This window comes from Apteryx rowi, unplaced genomic scaffold, assembly GCF_003343035.1.
Source record: "Apteryx rowi isolate R43461 unplaced genomic scaffold, aptRow1 scaffold_0, whole genome shotgun sequence".
NCBI classification, from domain to species: domain Eukaryota; kingdom Metazoa; phylum Chordata; class Aves; order Apterygiformes; family Apterygidae; genus Apteryx; species Apteryx rowi.
The window spans coordinates 2670349-2679575 of record NW_020447195.1 but is presented as its reverse complement, the minus strand read 5'-3'; positions in this window follow the sequence as shown (position 1 = coordinate 2679575).

Below are 9227 nucleotides of genomic sequence, written 5' to 3'. Positions count from 1 at the left end.
AGCGTGTTCGACTGCCCGCGGGGGCAAAGGAGGGAGCAGGCGCGATGCCGGAGCCCCCCGGGGCTGCCCGCTCGGCCCCGGGCGCTCGGCCAGGTTTCGGGGAGCAGAGGAGGGACCTCCTGTGTCGGCCGACCGGCGAGCAGTCGCTGGGCTGTGTCAGCGCCTGCCAGGCTGACAGAGGGCCCCAGCCAGAAACGCCACCGGAGAAAATCCCCTGGCACTCGTGGAAATCCCTGTACAGGAAAAACGAGTGCCGCAGGGAGCCCCCAGCCCATGTCCCGAGTGCTGCTCGGCACGCGAGGCCGAGCTCCGCAGGAGGCCCCGGCGGCCCCCGGCGCCTTCCTCCCCGCCGTGGCGGCACGGCAGCCGGGAGCTCTGTGGCCGGCCGGAACGCCAGCCGCGGCTGGGCAGGAGTTGCCCGGGAGAAATCCTGGCCGTCGGCACGCCGCGGGGCTCGGCGCACGGTCCGCCCCGCGCCGCCGTCCCCGGGGGCTGCCGCTGCGGGCATCGTCGGAGCGCTGCCCCGTGCAGGCTGGAGAGCGGGCTGGCCTCCTGCTGCGAAACCCTCACGCTTTTCCACAGAGCTCTTGGAAAACCAAACAAACCCGAGTGTTTCCTCCCACCGCTTTCCCCCCTCGTCTCCGGCAGCGCAGTGCGTCCACCCGCGACACCCGCTCTGCTGCAAGCCCATTTCCAGGCGTCTCCACCTGCCTGGACCAGCTCTGGGGCTCTTTACCTAGAGGGATATTGCTAACGAAATACGGTGGGGAAAAAAATGGGCAGAAGCTTCAGGCATTGCTTTTCTGGTCTGCTCAAAGGTATTTTTATGGCACTTTTTCGCTGTAGCAGGCACGGGCTGGAAGCAGCCCTTGCAGAGACTGGCCAGGGCACCGCCACGGTATGGGACAGGGCAGGAGAGCTTGTCCCTGCGCTGCAATGACTATGAAGTACGAGTGCTTGGTGAACATCAACATTTTGCATCTACTCATTGCCCTTTCGAGCATCCACTCTAGAAATTAGGCTCTTCCTGAACAGCTATTAAATGCCACTAAAACTGTAATGACTCTTTTCCCCCAAAAGACTTCTGCAGCAGAGTCATTTCCTGCGACGGCTCTCCAGGGGCACGCGAGCCGGCCGGTGGCTGTGTCAGAGCAGCTAAGGATGGGCAGAGGCGAACGATGCGGTCCCTCCTGCCAGGCGCGAGGAGATGAGTTGCTCCCTGATGTACGTTCATGGGGTCAGTGTGTTACCAAAGGCCCAATATCGGTGACGAGTGCTCAAAGCGTCGGCTCCAGCGGGTCGGGACGGGGTTTCTGGCCAGCGAGCTGCGACACAGCCCTGCACGTGGGCTTACATTTGGGGGATCAACGTATCTCAAGGTTTCAGCCGACTGCCCTTCACCCCAGTCCGACAGAGGCTGCCCCAGGAGATGAACACCCGTGCTGAAGTCTCTGTATTTCTTCAGAGACTCCTCCAAAATAGTTTTGGGGTTTTTTTATGTTAAAGGTTTCTAGTTACAGTAATTTTCTTCCCCCTTAATGTTACTAACTTCCTCTCGGGTGCCGGTGGCTTTCCAGGCGGTGCTGTGAGTCACCAGCTCCTACTAGAGTTTCCCACCGACGCGCCGCGACCCTGGCTCTGCCGGCGCTCCACCGCTGCGGCATCCCGGCCTGCGGGAAACGTCCTCCCCCGCGGGGACCCCGACGGCCGCACACCCACGGCCGGGGGTCGCGGCTCGGCCCGCGGCGCTTCCCGGCCGCGCTGCCCAGCCCAGTGTTCACCCTCCCCTTGGGCTAGCGCTGTGCCAGTCCTGCCTGCTGCTGAGGAAAGGCTCTTGCTGGTCTGGGGTGATGGGAGAAGAAGAAAAAGCAGTGGCGAGGTCACCGAGGGTTATTTCAGCTCTTACGTAGTATTTCTTAGAAAATCCTGTTGTGGAGAAGCGCCTAAACCCCCCCAAACAAAACAAAAAACCCTTCCTTTTAAAGAAATCCTCAGCTCTGAGCCGAGGGCTGCCGGCAGGTCTTGCTGCTCTCCCACGATCCGTAAGTACGGCTCGGCCCGCCGGTGTTTTCTGCCGAGCTATTGCCTGCCGTTAGCACGTTGCCCGCAGGGAGCCGGGCAGCGTCTGCGTGGGGCCCGCGTGCAGTGAGCATGTGGCACTGGCCCTGGCGGGTGCCGCGTCCCCCTGCCTGCGTCCCGGCGGGTGCCCGTGCCCCGGCGGGTCCCTGTGGCCAGGTCCCGGCTGGCCGCGCTTGCCCTGCAGGGCCCATCGCAGGGTTAACGCAGCCGCATCCCTGCCGCAGCCAGCACTGCAGGCGGACGAGCCCGCGAGAGCACGGGGGCAATGTGCCGCCACGGCCTTGCACGTGGAAGCAGCCCTTGGAAAGCGGTGTAAAGCGCACAAAAAGCTGCCCAAAGGCAAAAGGCTCCCTCCGAGCAGGGGAAACCCAGGGCAGCAAAGTGGCACCCGCAGTGCAGCCTCGGGCTGGGCGCAGCCTTGGGCTGGGCACAGTGGGGCAACCCGAAGCCGCTGCCTCTGGAGCAGGGCGGTGGGAAAAGCCCTCCCTGCTCCGGGCCCTGCCCTCCTCCAAGGTGGCTTAACTGCTTAAAGGAATCAGGCTGGGGACTGACAGCATTTATCTGGGATTTCGGGCTGTGCTGTTTGGAGAGCAGGAAGCAGGGCTGCAGTAGCCTTTACTGCTCCCAAGCTTCTCAGCACTGCTAATGCCTTTGCATTCCTGCCTAATTGCTTTTGGATGAGAAAAACACTAAAAGGGAAAAACCAATAACTCATCTGGTATCACCTGAGTGCAATGAGAACAAACAGCTCCCCACGAGTGCCGGAGACCTGGGCCGTTCATTCACCCCTGTTGACATTGCGAGTGCCGCTTCTGCCACCCGCCAGCACTGCGCGAGCCGGGCAGATGGTTCTGGGGGCGCCTGAAAGCTCCGCTGTGGCAGACGGACAGAGCTGGTCACCCAGGGTGGCTAAGGGCTGCCTGGGCATCCAGCAGAGAAATCAGCTCTGTAAGCCCCTTCTCGGGCTGCTGGGAACGTGCTGCATCAGTCTCGAGGGCGCGAACACGCTGCCCGTGCAGAGCCTCTTGCACACTTGCCCCCAAAGCACACGTCACAGGGACCGCGCTCAGCAACACCGAGTTTAACTGCTCCAGCTAGCAGTCGGGTGAGGGATGTGGGGCTATTTTAGAGCCGCTTGCTTCCTGCTACCCAGAAGTTGCTCCCAGGTGCCCTGGGCTCCTGCTTGCCCTATGCTCCGACCCTACGTGCTTCTCTCTGATTGAATTAAAGCAGCTAATCTTGTTATCTGGGTGATGGCTATGGGATCCACCACAGGGTATGTATGCACACCAGGCTTTATTGTAAATAAGAGCAGCTCCAGCTCTGGGCTGAGACCTAATCCTCTCGCCTGAGCCAAGATCTTCCTTTGACGAAGCAAATTCATTCATAATTTAGAACTTCTTCTTGGAAATGTTTCATATACAATTGAAACTACCTGAAAATGCCCCTAGCAGCCAGCATCAGGAGAAAAAAAAAGGGATAGCATAGACTATTTTTAATATAAATCATTTCTGTTGTGGTTTAGAGCAGACTTAGGGGAGAGTCAAATAAAACTGGGACTCAGTTTGTAGCAGTCCTGCAGAGAAGCACTGAAAAGCGATCAGTAACTCTTTCCTGTATGAGCCGTGGGTGGACCCCAGAGCTCACAGTTTCAGAAAGAAAAGGGAATTACCTGAATGCAAATCAGCTTTTTTTGCCTTGTTAAGCTGCTTTCTCTGCTTTAGTGCCAGAGGTGTTTATTCCCGCTGAGCATGGTCGCATGCTCCGCTGGGAGTGGGACTGCACCCCAGGCCCGGAGCCACTCGCAGGGCTGCTGCATGTGTCACCCGGGCTCTCCAGCCTGGCGTGGCCGGACAAGGGTCCCCACTGTGCTACAGGGAGTCCAGTAATTCCAGATGGGACAGAAAATCCTCAAGTGGGGAGGAAATTTGGGAGCGCAGAAAAAGGCTCTGGTGGGTGTCCCGGAGCATGGAGTTGAGGAGCCGGGGCAGCCTAACGCAGCCCCTGGAGCAGTGCTTTTGGATGAAGCCCTAGAAGGGACCGGGGTGCGAGCCACAACTTCCCTTTGTGTAGTGCCACTGCAACACGTCTTCGGGGAGAGCCGAGCCCCGAAGAGCCGCTGCTGGGGGCCGGGGGCTCCCGGGGGCTGGGGCAGCCTGAGCATCTCCAGGGTTCCCGTCCTCAGGCACATCTCAAGCCCTTCTCAGACCCTTTTCCCAGGGATTGCTGGGTGTTGCTGAGCTCTGCTGCTGCCGTGGCAGAAAAAGCTGCAGAGATGCAGCTCAGTACCGAATAAGCCTTCTGGGACCAGGAGGATGGCAGCACCCAAACACCCTCCTTGCCCAGCTGCAGCCCCTCCTGGCCCTTACGACCGGCAGCTTTACTTACAAATTGCAAATATGGCAAGAGCTTCAGTGCAAGGAAAGACAGGCCTGGTGGGGCTGAGACAAGCCCAGTGGCTGATCTGTTGCCCCTCAGGCTCAGGGCTGCCGGCTCCCCTTTGGTTTTCACCCCACTCCTCCTCAGCAGTGGCGGCGGCAGGATCTGAGACTGTGGATGCTGTCATGATTTGCATGGAGTGACATCACTTTCTGCATATCCAGATGAATTTGGCCCTGTGGGGTGAAGATGGTGGTTCATACAAGAGTGGTGGTGGGGTTTGACAGTCCACTCCAGCTCACTGGAGGTTAACCCTGCAGGAGAGGGAAGCAGAGGGCTTCCATCAGCCTGTCGTTGCTGGAAGAGCTTCCCACCCACTCGGCAGCAAACCTTTCCACCACCTGCACATGCGCTCCTTCCCTGCAAGCTTTCAGCGCCCTGTCACAACGCATGTGGAGAGCAGAGAGAGGAGAGGCAGCATGTCCCACAAAGTGCTATGAGAAGGCTTTCCTGAGTAAATCTTCTCCCTCTCCTCCCTGCTCAAAAAAAGTTTGAAGGCTCCTGAGCATCCTTTCTCTGCAAGGATGACTTTCAGGCTTGTATCAGGGCTGGCCATCCAGGCTGATGTTCGCAGCAGTCATTGCTGTGGTCTTACAGTCTCTTCTCCCAGCCTCTGCAGGACACACAGATCCTCAGGTGGTGGCAGCTCGGGTGCATGTAACAGCTCCTCTAGCTTTTACAGAGGTCCTTCCTTTTGACCCCTGTAGGTTCAGAGCAGTGGAAAAGGGGTTCTGAGTCCTTAGCCCTCCCAGAAGTTTGGTTGTGCCAAATAATTACGACAGCCAGGTTGAAACCACAGCCTGGAGGTGGCTTCTCGCCGTGCAGCAGGTCTGTACAAAGCAGCACTCTTGGAGCTGTTTCACTCGGGGTCTCCAAACCCACTCTGCAACTTGTCCCAGCTGCCCAGCAGGCCAGGCTGCAGATATCTGGTTTGAGCACCAGCAAGTGTTTCTCTTTAAAAGCGACATGGCAGGGGACTATGCTGCCCGTGGATGTTTAATCTTTAGTTGCTCTGTCTGGGTTCAGCCCATGCCATTTCCAGCACAGCTCGCCCCAGGGTGCAAAGCACAGATGCGCCACAGCCCTGGCATCAGGCTGCCTGTGACCTAGCGGTGGAGAAAGTGCAAATGCAGCTTACAGCTGGGAGGTTAAGTTCACTGAGATGCTATCCAAGGTCTAGAGGTGAAACTAGGTGGAGATCTGGGGCTGGGAAGCATTTCCTTAGTGCTGTTCCCAAGGGACCACCTCCCTCTCCATGCAGTGCAGCCAAGGAAGCCAGCTGCTAATGGATTTATGCTTGAAGGTCAAGTTTTCACGTGTCTTCCCTACTGTCTAACTAGGATTTTGTTCATCCATCCCTCCCCTCCGCCTCCCTGTTTTCCCAAATCAGTGGAAACTCAACATTGCTGCAGTCCACACTCCTCTATCAAGTTTTATCATAACTGAGGCCTGGAGATGCGATAACGGCCCAAGCTTCGCTACACAGGGGAGCTGGAAAAATCCCCTGTCCCCAGCCACTGGCGCTGCCTTTGGATCAGCAGAGACACAGCTGGAGCCGAAGCCACCTGGTGCCTGCAGGAGGGACCCTGTGCTCCCGAGGGGGCCTAAATCCAGAGGGGATTGCAGATGTTTGGGATCCGTTATAGACAGTGGGTTACAGTTTCTAAGTGTCTAGTATTGGAATTTATCTGTTGGTGATATTGAACCCAAATATGTCATTCACTGATTGACAGTTAATTATACAGTCTTAATTATTAATAAATTAATAAAGTATTAAATTAATAAATCAACAAACCGCTTTGATCCCAAGAGGGAGGAACTCATGTTAGAGCTGCTCGCAAACGCAGATAAGTGTGTTTACAGGGGAAAACGCAATCCCAGGGGAACAAGCTGACCTGCTCACTCAGGTCTGTGAGCGATGCTCTCTCCTGGGCAGAAGCCTGCATAAAAGATGCAACCAAAATAAAGCCCTGTAAGATGCCATATACTAAAAAACTCACTATGCCCTAAACCCTGGACAAGAAAGCAAGCTGAGACATGCCTAATTATTGGGCTGTACCACTCTTGGCCCTGGGGACAGACAAAAAGCTGGAGTTTCTGGGTGCAGCCATGCTGTACGGCACGGCAGGGAGCTGGCGTGCCACTGCTGGTGTGGGACCCTCTCCAGGCCGGGGCGCCCGTCCGACACCACTGCCCCAGCTGTGGCACGATGCCACCTGCCTCTGAGACACCCTGAAGCCAGCACTGGTGTGAGAGCTCTGCCCAGGCCCACCTGCAGCCACCCCGTGTGCTGCTGCCAAGACACGTAGGGTGGTGGGTCCTCATTAAGGACTGATGAAATCATTAGTGATACACCCAAGTGAATCACAGGAGTGGGATGGTGATTACCAGTGATGGGGTGCAGGTGAGGGCCAGTGGCAGGGAGGAGGGAGAGGAAAGACAGGGCTGAGAAAGAGGGAGGCTCTTGCTGCCAGCTTTGATGCTTTGACCGAATGCTGGAGACACTGGCACCCCTGAGCTGGGGCTGGGGCAGAGGTGGTGGCAGCGCCGGTGCTCAGCAGGACTTGGCCTGTGGTGGGACCCAGGGAGCAAAGAGCCGACCCGAGCCAGGGCTAGCAGGAGCCGGGTGCTCGGGGCAGCGTGTGCTGATGGGCATACACACGCACGCTGGCATTTGCTGTTCTGCTTGGGCATCTGCTCCACACCAGCGTGGAGAAAGGTGATGGGGATGTCCGTAAGCCACTGTTTCCTTCATTTTAGCTTCTGAGGGTTATTTCAAGGTTGCCTTCTGGCAGGACCAGCCTTGGGCTGTTCTTTGGACCGTCTCCTTGCCCGGATGCCCCCGCAGGCATGCGGATGCAAGTGGAAAGGAGCTTGGCACGAAGGAGGGGAAGAGCAGTAACATGTTGCCCAATGAATAGGACTGACCAGATGCTATAAAAATAGCCGAGCTGACTGACTTGCTGCAGACGCTGGTCAGACAGGGACTCGCTGCCAGGAGACCCCGGCTGAACCGCAGGGAGGGGGCAGCGAGGCCCCGGCCCCGCGCGCCGGGCTGGCTGCCGCGGGGGCACGTGGCTCGGCCCCGCAGCGCTGCCTGTGCGCACCCGAGCTGGCCCCTCCGAGCGGGCCCCAAATCTCGTGTTTCACGGACGGACAAGCAACTGGAGAGCCTCCAAAGGCAGGGCTGGCGGCTGCCGCGCGGCAGAAACCGGTCTGGAAGCCCCATCTGGTGGCAGCGGGGAGAGGGAGAGCCGAGCGGAGGGAGGCTCAGCGAGAGGCGAGGCCCGGCGCCCCGTCCTCCCCTGGGGATGGGGCTGGTGCGGGGCAGCGCGGGGCGCTGCGGGAGGGGGCTGGCACAAATGCAGCCCGGGGCCTCTTCTGCAAACCTTCTTCTCGCAAACCCAGCTTGATGGGCAGAGCCACCCCGGGAGCCGGCGCGCTGAGGCACCCGTCGATGCCCGGCTGTACCCGCTAGCGCAGCAGGGAGCTCCACGCCTGCCTGCGCGTGTCCCATGCTGTGCCAGCTATTAGAGGAAAATCCAGCGTGCAACCTCTGCAGGACTTGACTTCTCCTAGATGTTAATGTGCAATTAAGGGAGAGGCTCATTTGGCTCGCTGAAGCTTGCAGGCTGAAGCAGGTAACTAATTGTGCACGTGAGCGAGGAATTAGGGGCTGAACGCTTGCACGGGCGCTTGCAGTGCGGTGTGCAGAAGCAAACTCTTATTCTGCAACAAGTGAAAGCCAGAGCCCCGGCCCTCAGGAGGCAGGGCAGCAGGAGCACTGCTCTCCCCGCAGCTCCCCGTGGTAGCAGCAGAGGTGCACAGCGCGTCCCCGTGCAGTGCCTGCGTATCCGCTTCCCACTGCTGCTTCCCACCTGCCTGCCCTGCCCTCGTGATCTGTCTCCAGCTTCTTTGCAATAAAATAAGATGGATTAATCTCCAAGTGATCCGCCTAAGGCAACTGGCCCTTTTGTCCGTGATGGGTTAAGCGGCGACAGCATGGGGACAAGGGGATGGCGGCAGGCTGCGGGGAGCCAGCCAGGAGGCCATTCTCGCTGCTGCAGAAGCAGCTCCGGGGCCGCGCATCAGCGTGCCCATGGCACCTCAGCTAGTGCTGGCCACAGGTTTTGCTTTCGTGAGGCTCGGTTGAATAACATTTTTCAGACCTGGTCCTGGGGCGCAGGTTAAGCCAGGCAACAGCACAAGGGCTCTCTGTTAGGGCCAAGCCCAGCTGCGGTGATAATTCCCATAAACGTGATAACAGAAACCCTGTTATTTGTGTGACCGATGGCTCCGCTTGGCTCTGGCAGAATCAATTTGCAGTGGAATTGCCCCAGAGTTTCAGACCAAAATCAGAGTTTGGGCTCTTCCTTGAGCATGTCCCCATGGGAGACGAAGGGGGCCGCAGGGCAAAGGTGCTGTTCTTGAAACCTGCTGACTAGATTCAGCCTAAAGCCTATCCTACTGGGAGCACAACCAAGCCCTGAGTACATCTCTCTGTGTATCAGGCACTCGTTTAATGTGACACTAGGAGAAAAATGAAAGAAGGTTTTTCCCCCCCGTATTATTCAGCCGGCTGCCCTGAATGACAACGGGTCATTTCTGATGGGAGACACACAGTCAAACTTCTCCGCTTGCTCCCATTGTTCTCTTTTTGTAACCGATGGCATTTTTTCCATGTATTTCCTCCTATTTCCTGCTGCTAA